At 46.4% G+C, this 14,293-nt stretch overlaps 1 protein-coding gene across 2 annotated transcripts in view; it reads right to left on the bottom strand.

Moving 5' to 3' along the window:
- TMPRSS6 (transmembrane serine protease 6) overlaps nucleotides 1–14,293 on the bottom strand; it is a 430,707-nt gene that overhangs the window by 141,211 nt on the left and 275,203 nt on the right. The window lies entirely within an intron of this gene.

Genomic DNA, 14,293 nt, shown 5'->3' with positions numbered 1-14,293 from the left:
TGTGTCCTCCGCCTCTTCTCTCCTGCACAAATCTTGATCATCACCCTTCTAATATATGCCTTATGGGCACACCATAAAACCATCGGGTCATCCACCGAGCCTTCTTTGCAAGCAAAGTAGTCCTTCAGATGCGCTCTAATGCTGGCAGCATGTTCTGGCATTTGAAAGATACGGGAGTTGGCTCTCCAGATGTAAGCTGGACCAGGAGTGCGACCCTCCATCACCACCATGGATACTGGGGTGTGGTCAGACCACGTAATGTCATGAATAGTGGATGTAGAAATTAACTGCAGCAACTGTTTGTCAACAAGCATTAGGTCAATACGGGAGTACGAGTTATGCCTGGAAGAAAAAAATGTGTAGTCCCGCTCGTCGCCGTGCTGGCACCTCCACACATCATACACATCTGCAGCATGTAAGAAAGGTTGCAATTTAGGAGGGGACTGCTTAGCGACTGTAGTAGAGTCCAAGGTGGAGTCAGGGGTGATATTGTGATCACCACAAATAATTAGGGACCCCCATTGAATATCTGCAATCCTCCTATACAATCTTTGCAGGAACCGAATTTGGTGGGTGTTAGGGGCATAGAGATTGACCAGGGTGTACTGCTTGCTGTTAAGCTCCCCTTGTACAATTAAATATCTACCTGCAGGGTCCGTGTGGAGCTCTTTCAGCACAAAGGACACAGAGTCTCTAAGAGCAATAAGGACCCCTCTGTGTTTCTTCGGTGCGCAGGACATAAAGAGGGTCGGGAAATTTTTGTGTTGGAATTTTGGTATGTTACCAGCTTCAAAATGTGTCTCCTGTATAAAAAGGACATCAGCCTTGAGTTTGAGGGCCTCCTTCCAGGCTGTGGAGCGCTTTGCTGGGTGATTCATCCCGTTAGCATTAAAGGAAACTACTTTGAAAGACATATCTGTCGGGTAGTGAATGATACTCACGAAACCTGGAGAAGGTGGTACTAATGTCCTGTATGGTTCCGCTGGGACCGTGCGATTGCATGAGTCCATTCGCCATATTAGTTGTTCTCGAGAGAGGAAGAGGACGACCAGACCAAGGGAGACATAAATGAGAAGGGGAAAAAGATAGGGATAAAGTCATATCCATAAAAAGGAAACAAAACATTAGTAAAAAAGCAGGATTCAACAAGAACCAGAGGGCGGAAAAACCGTCCATTATTACAAGGGGGGGGGGGAAGAAACGCACTAATGCTCCATAGTGCTACAAGGCCCCAATATGTATCCGTATACCCCTCGGCTCAGGAGGGAAAAAAGTTAAGGATTACTTTTCTTAGAGTTTTTCTTCTTCTTATGCGACACTGTGCCATCCATCAAGGGAGTGCGTCATTTTTGCCAATGAGGGTTCGTCTGCTGCTTGCACGGGCAGTATGGCCAGGGAGCGTAACAGGGCCAGGCCCTCTTCAATGTTAGTCACCACAGTGGTGTTGTCCTCGTGTGTCCATCTATACGGGATGTTGTGGTTTCTCAGGGCTTTGGTCACCGACACCAACGACTTCCGTTTTTGCATTGTATACTGCGAAAGGTCCGCAAACAACTGAATGTGAGTGAATTTTTCAGGAGGAAACTGCTGTTTGCGAAACGCCATCATGAGCTTCTCCTTGGTTTGGAAAAAGTGCCCCCTCATTAACACATCTCTAGGGATATTATCTGGCAGATGAGATGGTTTGGGTAACCTATGGATGCGGTCCACCTGCATCTCCGCTTCGTCCGTAGAGGGAAGGAACGCGCACATGAGTTCCTTGGCATATTGTTGTAAATGCGTAGGAAGGACGGTTTCAGGGACTCCTCTTATTTTTATATTATTCCTTCTCGACCTATCTTCAAGGTCTGCGATTTTGCTTTTAAGCCATGCGATTTCATCCGCCTGCTCATGAAAGGCATCAATTAATGTATTATGGGAAGTAGCAAAGTCCCCCATTTTTGACTCAATGTGTTCCACCCTGCTACTCATCTCTCCAACTTCATTTTTAAAGGAGCTAACACACTTCAGCATGTCTGCGTGCATAGAAGTGCGGAGGGAGAGCAGCATCTCCTTGAGCATAGTATCTGATACAGGCCTATCAGCAGTGGGGAAAGCATTGAAGGGGTCTGATAGCTCCCTTGTGTCTTCCAAGGAGTCCTGGTCTGTGCTCACCTGTCTGCAGTCTTCTTCCAGCCTGGGTTTAGATTTTACTGGGCTGCAGGAATTCGGAGTGGACGCCGCTGGAGACCGTCCACGCTGAGCACTGGTCGTTTCAGGGCTTGATCATCCGCCAGGGAGCCGCATGAGGGAGGTGGAGGCGAGTCTGCTCCGCCGGCGCCATCTTGCCTCAGGCCGCGCTCCGCCGGCCTAAAGAAATCCACTAATTTCTTTGGTTTGGCCGCCTCTTTCCTCCTGCGGGACATAGCGCCTGGGTCCACGGATATTCCGGTTACCGGGGTCATATACGGATCCTCGTTTCGTCGCTTCTTTGTCGGTAAGGGCCCGTCGCTGGAACGGAGCACACAGCTCAGGCGTCCATACACTAGCGCGCGGTAGCCACGCCCCCTGTTTTTATGTATTTTTTATTCGTTTTTTGGTGAATGTGTAGTGTATCCCATATTCATTCACATTAGTCCCCCCCACCCGCAGGCCCCCCGCAACCACCACTCAGGTTTGTGGGGGCCTTTGTCCCCATCAACATTGGGGGACCCCCTCACTTTTTTTTGTGGCAATGTTGGCATTGTTTGTTTATATTCTCCCAGTGACAGCAGATGAGTCATTGTTGTTAAGGGCGATGCAGCTGGGAGGCCGCCCCCGCTCTTTAATCACCAGCTGTTATTAAATTAATTTGAATCATTCATTTAATTTGGATGCTTCACACATCCGAATGAAACAAACTAATTTTGTTTCATTTGTTAATGTTTAATTTGGATTAGTGGAAATTCATTATTGTTGTTTTGGGAAATTTGGATACATGCGAATTTCTGAATAAGAAAAATTGTGTCCGCATTTCATATGTCTAGTGGGGATCCACCCAGATGCTGGACCAGCAGCTAGCACTGCCTCTCAGCGAGGCTACGCCCACTCCCTACACAGCCCAGTGCTGCAGTGAGCATTGGAGGGGCAGAGCAGAAAGCAGTTGACTGCCCACTAAAGGCTGAAAAACGCTCATTTCTCAGTCTTAGAGCCGGGGGGGGGACAGATGCGGCATCTATCCGAGAGGAGTATAAATGTTTGTTTTTTACAAGCCCGTACTTCTCTTTTAATAAAAAGGAAGTTGAATTCCATTAAAAGTGTAATTGTAGGCAGGTTTGAAAGACTTGCGTTCAAGGTAGGCCATACATGATACATTTTTTTGCATAACTAATTTTTCTCAAGTCATCTTCCAGGACGGCACACTTGAGAGATGAGAGGCTCCTCCCTACAGGAAACACAATCAATCGACAGCTGTTTTAAGTCCCCACCCTTCCCCTTGATCCTCAGTTTTTGATTGTGTTTCTCCCTACACAGCGAAACTGTTTGTTTTTTTCCAAATGGCCTGGGGCTGGTGGTCTCCCCCTGGGAGCCGGACCACAAGCTTGGGAAGCCTCTGGGTCTGGTAGGATATTCTTGTCCTTCCTGGGGGGTTCCCCTATCTTTTCCTCAGGGGGGCAGCAGAAATTGGAAGAGCCCCCCTGAGAGCTGAAGGACCCTGGGTACAGTGGTGTACCCAGAACTTCAGGGGCCATTATCCTGTCTCCCCTCCTTACCTGTACAGGTGGCTGTTCAGACAGGGGGTGCTGGCCATCAGTTCTTTCTAGGGGGATCATGTCCCCAACTCCTGGGTCCCCGGTAGCTTGCGTGGGCTGCCAGAGAGGGCGTGGCAACAAGCACCCGCGTCATTTTCAAACTTTGGGAAAATGGCAGCGACGTTCTTACCCAGGAGGGAAGGCTGAGAGTCAGTAGGAGCAGGCGCCCACATCCTCCTTTCGCTAGAGCGAGGAGGCACCAGTTTACTATGGTGGATGTCTGCCTTTACCACCTCAGATGGGAATGAGGAATTAAAGGTATTGGCCCCCCCATGTGTATATACTGACTGGTACAGTGCAGGACACAGCCTAACCTTGCACCTCCCTATGGGGACAGCAGTTGGGGGGGGGCACTTTGGCGACTATCCTCCTTGCGTGTGGACCATAAGGATGGAAAAGCAAGCCCGCTGGCTGTGGCAAAAAGGGGAAGACGACAATGGTGAGTACTTTCCTTTGCCTTGGGAATTTAGCTGCAAAATCCCCAATTCCAGCCAGAGGGTTTCTGGGCATTTGAGATAATCTCCCCTGGGGTCTGGATTCAAATAGCCCTTAAGCTTCCGCTAAAAACACCAGCCTCAGCTCCCTCTTACATCAGAGATGCTGTATGGTGCACAGGTGGTGCAGAGGAACGAGTGTGCCTAAACCACCTCAGATGGGAAAGAGGTAGGTAGGCCATTGCTCCCCCTTCCCCGTGTATATACTGACTGGTGCAGTGCATAACCTGGGGTCGGGATACAAATAGCCCAGACGCCACTGCTAAAACCACCAGCCACAGCTCCCTCTTACAGCAGAGACACTGTGGTTATCGCAGCAGTAGGTTGCCAGCCTCTCCCTACATGCCCAGTTGTGGTACATTAGTAGGGATGAATATAGCGTACAGAGGGGACCTGGTAGATACAAAGTTACTTACAGGCCAGGTATACCACTGAACAAGTTATTAATTGGGCAGTGGTTGGTGGATTCAGAAGCTCCCATGGTCAGCAGGTGCACTAGGTTACCGGCCCTATTAGCCCAGCTGCTAGGAATCTGAAGTTGCTTCATGATGCTTAAAAGCTGACCTAATATTCAAGGATGGGCAGGGACCAAGCTTCTGTGTGGCACAGTAGGGGTTTCCTTGTGACAGATCCTCCTTTTGGGGGTTGCTTGCTATAGGTAACTTTCATAAGCTCCAACCCCCCACTCCACCTTTACACTGTGGTTATATTATAGTGTAGGAGGTAAGAAGAAACTTTTTTGTTGGTTTGGGCTACAATCCACTCAGTGGCAGATCTAAAGGCGATTCACCATAGATCGCTTCCTACATCCTTTTAATTGAGGATTTTTTGTGCAAACCTATGCAAGAGCTACATAATTGCTTGTTTGAAGCCTGCAAGTAGCTATTTACCCCCAGGCTAAATTGGTAACCACCTCTTCTAGAGGCTGTCTTAAATTGGTCTCTAGGGCTGGGCTCATTGAGACTTTAGTTGCTAATCAGCCCCACCTGGGTATGTGCTGGCTAGCGTTTGCTCAGTCTATGGAGGTAAGGTAGAACAACAACTACTATAGTAGGGTGTCCAACCATTTTAGGATTTGTTCCTTCACTGGTGGTGAAGGTTTAGTATCTACAGCCCAGGCCCAATTGCCTTTTGGTTATTTCATAAAGGGATAGACCATGACTCCTCATTGGCTGCACACCAGTAGACCTCAGTAGTGAAGGTTTGTCCTTGCTAGGATGTTTTTGTGGCACAGAAGAAATACACATTGAGATTTGTGACATCTCTGCTCATAAGGGCTATATTGCTGTACATCAGAAATGTGCTGCACTGAAGCTTGTTTGCTGTCCTTTATATCCTAAAGGTATTGCTTTGTTTGGCTATAGATCAGAAAAATACAACAGTGAAGGTGGTCTGTACTTTCTGGTTTTGTGCTGCACAGCAGAAATGCACATCATTGAGTTTGGTGACATCTCTGCTCATAATGGTTATATTGCTGCACATCAGACATACACAAGATTGAGGTCTGTCTGTGGGGCTTTGTGTCCTGTATTACTGCCTTGTTGGTTACTTATCAGAAAGGCAGCAGTGAAGTCTGATGGTCCTGATTTGAGTGGCGTTGTGCTGATTCAGACAGTGCTATTAACGGCAATGGCTGCCGAGTTTAAACATGCGATTTGACATGTTGAGTCGCATGACAAATCATTTCAATATGGATGTGCTATCTCTATTCAGAGTGTTTTTTTTATTGTTGCACATCAGACATATACAGGATTAAGGTTTGTGGGGTTTTGTGTCCTGTATTACTGCCTTATCAGAAAGGCAGCAGTGAAAATTGATGGTTCGAATATGTTGAGCTACATAGCAGAAATACAAATTGAACCCCTGCCAGGTGTAGTACATATACTGCCTTTGGTAATCCGTGTAGCACCACAAAGTGGCGTCGTGCTGATTTTAGCCATGCGATTTGACATGTTGAGTCGCAAGGCCAAAACGCTTCAATATGGATGTGCAATCTCTATTCAGAATTGTTATATTGTTACACATCAGACATATACAAGATTGAAGGTTGTCTGTCCTTTTTTTATGTCTTGCATATACTGCCTTATTGGCTGCATACCAGAAAGGACACAGCAGTGAAGGTTGCTTGTCTTTTTCTGATTTTGTTTTTGCTGCTCAGCTGAGAGACACATTGAGGATGGTGGCATCTCTGCTCAGCATTGGTATATTGCTACACATCAGACATACACAAAGATTGAATGTTTGTGTCCTGTATGTCCTATATCTACTGCCTTATCGTTTGTATATCAGGCACAGCAGTGAGCAGTGTTTCTCATTGATCTACCTTTCTGCATCTTAGGGATACACAGCAGGGGGTTGTTGGCTGCACTCCTCCAGGGAGTCACAGCATTGGGGACCCCTTACATGTTCAACCTGAAAATTGCTATTTTTTCCCTGCGATCTGTGTAATCTTGAGGTCTGTGGATCCGGGAATCAGGGACTCCTGGAGTCGCACAGACACAAATGGTACCCATTGGAAGCCATAGTGTATGTCTTCTCGTGAGTCTTGCAGTCCCAAGTCGCAGGTTGGGTCGCACAGGTGTGGGAGCCCTAAACTTTTCTGTCCCTTCTGGTTGAGGTTTTGCTACACAGCAGGAATACTCATCATGGTGTTATTGTTTTATTTTGCAGCAGACCAGAAAGATTGCAGCTGTAAAGGCTGTCTGTCTTTTTCCTCAGTGTCTGCTTTTATGTTGTTGCACAGCAGAAATACTCAAGATTGAAGCTTGTTGGTGCTTTCTGTTTCAGAAAAACACAATGCTGCAGGTTGCTTGTGTCCTTTCTCAGTGTTGGTTCTATCTGAACTACACTACAGAAGTGCATGACAGAAAGAATTGTCTTGTGTTCCATATTTTACCCTGTGGCATAGCAGAAAGGCACAACACGGGAATTGGTGTTCATATTGATCTTATAACTGTATTTGGTGGTTTGTCAGAAATACACAACATAGAAGTTTGGGTCTTTCTGTCTTTATATTTATAGCCTTGTTTTGCTGTACATCAGTAAAACACTACAGTAAAGGGGGTTCCTGTCCTTTCTGTATTTATATATCAGTTATGACCTAGCTAGCTGCACTTCAGAAATACGCAGCATTTAGGGTTTGCTTGTGCCTTAATGTTTTTACGTCTTGGCAGCACATCAGAAAATCAGTCTGTGAGGACTGTTTGTCTACATTGAAGTTCAGATTTGGGTCTCTTCCCATATTTGATATATGGGTTTAGCTAGTCACACTCGGACACACAACATTGTTGTCTATGCTTGTGTCCTTTCTGTCTAAATCTATTGTGCCGTGCCCACAATCTATGATCATTTTATTTGTGATATTAATAATGCATGTATCACCTTTTGTATTTCAGCCTTCTTTTCCATGGAGGGGCCAGGAGTTCCGGCTGCAGATGCCACATGTCAGAAAACCTCGACCCCTTACATTCAGGGATGCCAGAACCATTTCCTAGGGTTGAAGCCCTGTAGGGTTATGGGACACTGGAGGAAGGGGACAATGAATAGCCCTGTTTAGTAAGAACTTGGAGAGTTCTGTTCAGAGGAGTATTAGGGCTTGAGGCTGAAGTATAAAGATGTATACCCGATCGAATAGGTTTCGGCTCGGTGCATGGCCTTCATTTCGCCTTTTTAGCAAAACTAGACGTAGCAATATGGGTAGTCTACTCCTGCTAGGGACTTTAATCTCCTGAAGTAGGCTCTAAGGCGTAAGTAAAGCCATAGATTGGGCATGCCTTAAACCCAGGGATCAAGCTTCTGTTAATCTATTACCCTTAAGTAGGCTTCCCTTTAGTCTTTTGCTGACAAGATAAAAAGGAACAAAAAAGGTGGTCTGTCAGGGCCCCTCCCCTTTTTTTGCAGTTTTATTTCCCTGAACAGGGTAGTGTTAAGACAGGCCCTCTTATTGATGTAATCATTATTAATGTAGTGTCCTTGTCTTACACAGGTCTCTGATTTATCTTTTTAGTGGTTCTAAGTAGCACCTACAGGCACAATAGGCCATGGTTGTTAGATGTATGAGATAGGCAACATTGCTAACCTACTAGTTTAACATGTTTTCTGATTCCATCTTTAAGAGCCCATTCCACCTAGATACTGCATCCGAAGCGGAAAAGGCAGGGACATCGGTGGAGCAAACCCGCAGATCAGCTGCATGATCCAGCTAAGATACCTTCATATGAGCATATGGAGTGGAGGTAAAGCTCACTGCAGAACCAAGGTTCGCCAAGAGGGTCTTGCAGTGGCCCCACCCTAAGTTAGGCCAGAGGTACTTGTTTATCCTCTCAGGTGTGCCGTCCTGGAAGATGACTTGAGAAAGGTACCAGTTACTTACCGGTAGCTGTCTTTTTGGGAAATCTTCCAGGACGGCAGGCCTACTTCCCGCCCGTTGGAGGAGCAAAAATTGTAGAACACTAGAAGGTGAGTGCCTATGAGGAATGATTTCCCTTGTGAACCGGGTTCAGGAGTTACTTCTCTACAAACTGAGGATCAAGGGGAAGGGTGGGGACTTAAAACAGCTGTCGATTGATTGTGTTTCCTGTAGGGAGGAGCCTCTCATCTCTCAGGTGTGCCGTCCTGGAAGATTTCCCAGAAAGACAGCTACCGGTAAGTAACTGGTACCTTTTTGCATTCAAAATAAAAGAAAACTCCCAAGGAACTATTGTATTCTGACAGTGGGGAGGCTTCCCCACTATCAAAATACATTCAACAGCACCACTAGCTATAGCTGGCAACACTGATTGAGTGATAATTTTCCAAAAAAAGAAGGCTCCACTACAGGCCTAATTGACAAGATTCCAGCCATGCCTTGGTCCAATCAGATGCCAGTGACATCACTTCTATGGTCCACGCTAGTCAGTTTGGAGGTTCCTGGTGAAACACTGATCCATTCCAGCCAGCTGCCCAATCCTTTTCAGATATCCAGAAAAGAGGTGGGACCCGCAGAGCCATATAGAATGCCAGGACTGCACTTTATTTTGACAAGCATGCATCTTCTACCATCTTGTAAGTGTTTTCAATCTATTCCTATTAAAGTCATAATTTTAATACTACACTCAGGTTGGTGCCTCCTGTCCCTGTTTTTTCCTTATTTGGCAGATATGACGGGCATGGGTGGAGAACCATCTTATCTTTGTGAACCCCTAAATAAGGAATACGACAGGATAAGGCCACCTGCTCCTACACTCTGCGTGCAGAGGTAATAGCCACTAAAAAGGCAACCTTCTGTGACAATGTAAGCAAAGAAATCTCCCAAATATTCCCAAATGGAGTCTTCTGGAGGACAGAGAGAACCAGGTTCAAGTCCCACAGCCGCAATGGAGATCACACCGGAGAAGCCACGTGCCAAACCCCTTAAATGAAGGTACAAATCAAAGAATGCGTGGCCAGGGCATGTTGAAAGAAAACCGACAGAGCGGACATCTGGCCCTTGATGGTACTCAAGGACAACTTTTGTTCAACACCCTTGAAGAAAGGGTTGAAGAAAGGCCCAAATCCAAGCCACTGAAAAGGAACCGGGTTGGACGACGGCTGACTAACACCATAAGATGTACACCTTCCAGGTATGATGCCAAGAGGAAAGACTACAGGCCCCAAAAACATGGCCACCATATCTTGAGCACAACAAGGGAAAATAAACAGCAGGCAGCCCAGCCTACAACAAAATGGCCACCGGGACCCATTACCACGAGGTGTACAGACCTCAGAGAAGATGCACACCAGTGCTGGAGGAGAAAGCCCGCCATGCCTACCGCAGGGGGAATCCAGGTACATGGACAAAGTGGTCCCTAGTGCTGTCCTCCCACAGAAAACACACATTCCACCTGCAGGAAAGCAGGAGAGGGACCACAGTCCCCATCAGTAATCAGTGAAAAGAACCAAAGGGGAACCCAAAGTGAAAGGAGGAGGGCAGGGGGCCATAAGGTAATCTGATAGCAAACTGGGGGGTTTGGGTGGGAGTAGAACCCACAGGTCCAACCAACCCAGGGAGAGCCTGTGTCCGCCCCGCACTGCGCCTAGTGGAGAGGGGGAACTGTACTTATCAATCCCCGGCACCCCTCCACAGACACATCCACAGACACATCCGCCTCACCACCAAAGTGGAGGGGCTGTTGGCCAGGGAAGCGTTGTGACGTGGACACTGGAGCCAGGTCATTTGCATGCCTGCAAGAATGTTTAACTCGCAGGCCTGCTCCTGAACTAGATGGAGCTGTGTCACAGCCGACCTATGGTCGAGAATATGAAGAGCTGTGTCTGTCAATAAGAGAAAATAATTGTATTCTTTAGTCAGAGGGTGTGTTTTGGAGAAGTGTATTTAGGGTAGTTTATTTCAGTTACTGTTGTAGTAGTGTGTATTGAATTCCTATTTGCCACTGTTGCTTCTTTCTATGGAAAAACTGTAGGGATAATGAAGCTAATAAGTGCTGTTTTTGCAACAAAAACAGATCCGGGATAGTTGAAATGGGCTCTAACCCCCAAGAGACATTTAAAGCCCACTACAAACCACCATAAACCATCTTAAAGTGACACTAAAGCTTAGTTTTTTTTTTTTTTTTTTAAAAGCAAACATATCATACTTACCTCCACTGTGCAGCTTGTTTTGCACAGAGTGGCCCCGAACATCCTCATCTAGGGTCCCTTTGCGGCTCTTGCGGCTCCTCCCCACATTAGATAACCCCCTGGGAGAAATGATCTCCCAGTGGGTTACCTTGCAGGTGCGCTCCTGAGTCATTTATTCCACGTCCATAGAAGCCGAATGTATGACTCAGCCCAGCCCCTAGGTGCCTGGGTCATTGAATTTGATTGACTGCAGCAGGAGCCAATGGACACGCTGCTATCAATCCATCCAATCAGGACCCGAGACACCGGTTTTTGCTGGTGTGCTCATCCCTGGGACGAGATAGAGGGGTTAAGGGGGGGGGGGGGGGGGGTGGAGCTGCAGCATTACAGGAGGTTTTTCACCTCAATGCATAGAATAGAAAACCTTCAAGGTTTACAGCCCCTTTAACTTCTTTCCCAAGTTCGTGTTCACAGAAATAACAACATTTTGCCATATCTCCCAATTTTTAACAACATTTTGAGGGAAATAAAGACTCATGAAGACATTTTTTTGTCTCATTTCTACATTCTGACTCAGAAAGCAAGGGGCAGCATTTTATTAGTAGGCAATACACACTTACTGTGGGGCAAAAAAGTATCTAGTCAGCCACCAATTGTGCTAGTTCTCCCACGTAAAAAGATGAGAGAGGCCTGTAATTGTCATCATAGGTATACCTCAACTATGAGAGACAAAATGTGGAAACAAATCCAAACAATCTGATTTTTGAAAGAATTTATTTGCAAATTATGGTGGAAAATAAGTATTTGGTCACCTACAAACAAGCAAGATTTCTGGTTCTCACAGACCTGTATCTTCTTCTTTAAGAGGCTCCTCTGTCCTCCACTCATTACCTGTATTAATGGCACCTGTTTGAACTTATCAGTATAAAAGACACCTGTCCACAACCTCAGTCACACGCCAAACTCCACTATGGTGAAGACCAAAGAGCTGTTGAAGGACACCAGAAACAAAATTGTAGACCTGCACCAGGCTGGGAAGACTGAATCTGCAATAGGCAAGCAGCTTGATGTGAAGAAATCAACTGTGGGAGCAATAATTAGAAAATGGAAGACATACAAGACCACTGATAATTTCCCTCGATGTGGGGCTCCACGCAAGATCTCACCCTGTGGGGTCAAAATGATCACAAGAACGGTGAGCAAAAATCCCAGAACCACATGGGGGGGACCTAGTGAAAGAACTGCAGAGAGCTGGGACCAATGTAACAAAGGCTGCCATCAGTAACACACTACACCGCCAGGGACTCAGATCCTGCAGTGCCAGATGTGTCCTCCTGCTTAAGCCATTACATGTCCGGGCCCGTCTGAGGTTTGCTAGAGAGCATTTGGATGATCCAGAAGAGGATTGGGAGAATGTCATATGGTCAGATGAAACCAAAGTAGAACTGTTTGGTAGAAACACAACTCGTCGTGTTTGGAGGAGAGAGAATGCTGAGTTGCAACCAAAGAACACCATACCTACTGTGAAGCATGGGGGTGGCAACATCATGCTTTGGGGCTGTTTCTCTGCAAAGTGAACAGGACGACTGATCCGTGTACATGAAAGAATAAATGGGGCCATGTATCATGAGATTTTGAGTGCAAACCTCCTCTCATCAGCAAGGGCATTGAAGATGAAACGTGGCTGGGTCTTTCAGCATGACAGTGATCCCAAACGAACCGCCCAGGCAATGAAGGAGTGGCTTCATAAAAAGCATTTCAAGGTCCTGGAGTGGCCTAGCCAGTATCCAGATCTCAACCCCATAGAAAACCTTTGGAAGGAGTTGAAAGTCTGTGTTGCCCAGCGACAGCCCCAAAACATCACTGCTCTAGAGGAGATCTGCATGGAGGAATGGGCCAACATACCAGCAACAGTGTGTGACAACCTTGTGAAGACTTAGCCCCCGTACACACGGTCTGACATTCCGACAACAAAATCTGTCAGATTTTTTTCCGACAGATTTTGTCCGAAACTGGTGTTGCATACACACGGTCGGACAAAGTTGTTGGAAAATCCGATCATTTGGAACGTTATGACGTTCATTAGTTGCAACAGGACTGCGTTGCGGCTAGTAACCAATAGCTTTGGTCTCGTAATTTGATCTGAGCATGCGGGGCACTTTGTCCAATCAGAATTCTCTACAAATTATCGGAAAAGGTCTGATAGGATTTTGTTGTCTGAAAATTTAAGGTCCTGCTCGCAAATATTTTCCATCGGAAATTCCGACGGAAAAAGTCAGAGCCCACACATGATCGGATTTTCCGATAATATAATCCGATCGGACCTTTTCGGTCAGAATTTCCAACAGTGTGTACAGGGCATTACAGAAAACGTTTGACCTCTGTCATTGCCAAAAAGGATATATAACAAAGTTTTGAGATTAACTTTTGATATTGACCAAATACTTATTTTCCACCATAATTTGCAAATACATTCTTTCAAAAATCAGACAATGTGATTGGCTGTATTTGTTTCAACATTTTGTCTCTCATACTTGAGGTATACCTATGATGACAATTACAGGCCTCTCTCATCTTTTTAAGTGGGAGAACTTGCACAATTGGTGGCTGACTAAATACTTTTTTGCCCCACTATACGTTCTGCAACATGGAAAATAATTCCAGTGGCAGGTAAGTATAACATGTTTGTTATTTTTAACCAAAAGAAAAACTTTAAAAGGAAAGTGTAGGTAAAGCCACGTACACACAATTTAACAAGTCCGCAGGGACAATCCGCCCGTGTGTGAGCTCCGGTGGACTTTTTTTACCCAAAAGTTCGGCGGACTAAGAAAGTAGTTTTGCACATCAATCTGTCCTCCAGACTCGCATTTCAACGGACAATACGGCCGTGTTTGTGCTAGTCCGGGGGACAATATGGCCGTGTGTGTGTTAGTCCGCCGTACTTTTGAAATGAACGGACTTTTCCCGCCCGGAGAATCATTTTGAGCACGGCTGCAGGTAGCCGGGACCAGCAAAGGAGGCGTCGCTGGCCCTGTCACCTGGTATGGACTTAAAGGGGAATCCCTATGCCAAAAAAACGGCATGGGGGTCCCCCCCAGGTCCATATCAGACCCTTATCCGAGTACGCTACCCGGCCGGACAGGAAAGGGGGTGGGGGCGAGCGAGCGCCCCCCTCCCCCCCTGAAAAAAATGTAAAAAAACACAACAAACAAGGGTTAAAATAGTTTATTGCACATCTCCGGGGGTCTTCTTCCGTCTTCGGGGGTCTATTTTAACCCTTGTGTGTTGTGTTTTTTTTCCTTTTTTTTCACAGGTGAATAGGTAGGGGTACATTGTACCCCATACTCATTCCCATAGGGTGGGGGGCCAGGATCCGGGGGCCCCCTTATTAAAGGGGGCTCACGTATTCCGATAAGCCTCCCGCCCGCAGAC

The sequence above is a fragment of the Lithobates pipiens genome, unplaced genomic scaffold (assembly GCF_037356315.1).
Source record: "Lithobates pipiens isolate NorthernLeopardFrog02 unplaced genomic scaffold, aLitPip1_a1.2 Scaffold_23, whole genome shotgun sequence".
NCBI lineage: Eukaryota > Metazoa > Chordata > Amphibia > Anura > Ranidae > Lithobates > Lithobates pipiens.
Note: the sequence above shows the minus strand (reverse complement) of the source record. Positions and strands in the feature narration are given on the sequence as shown.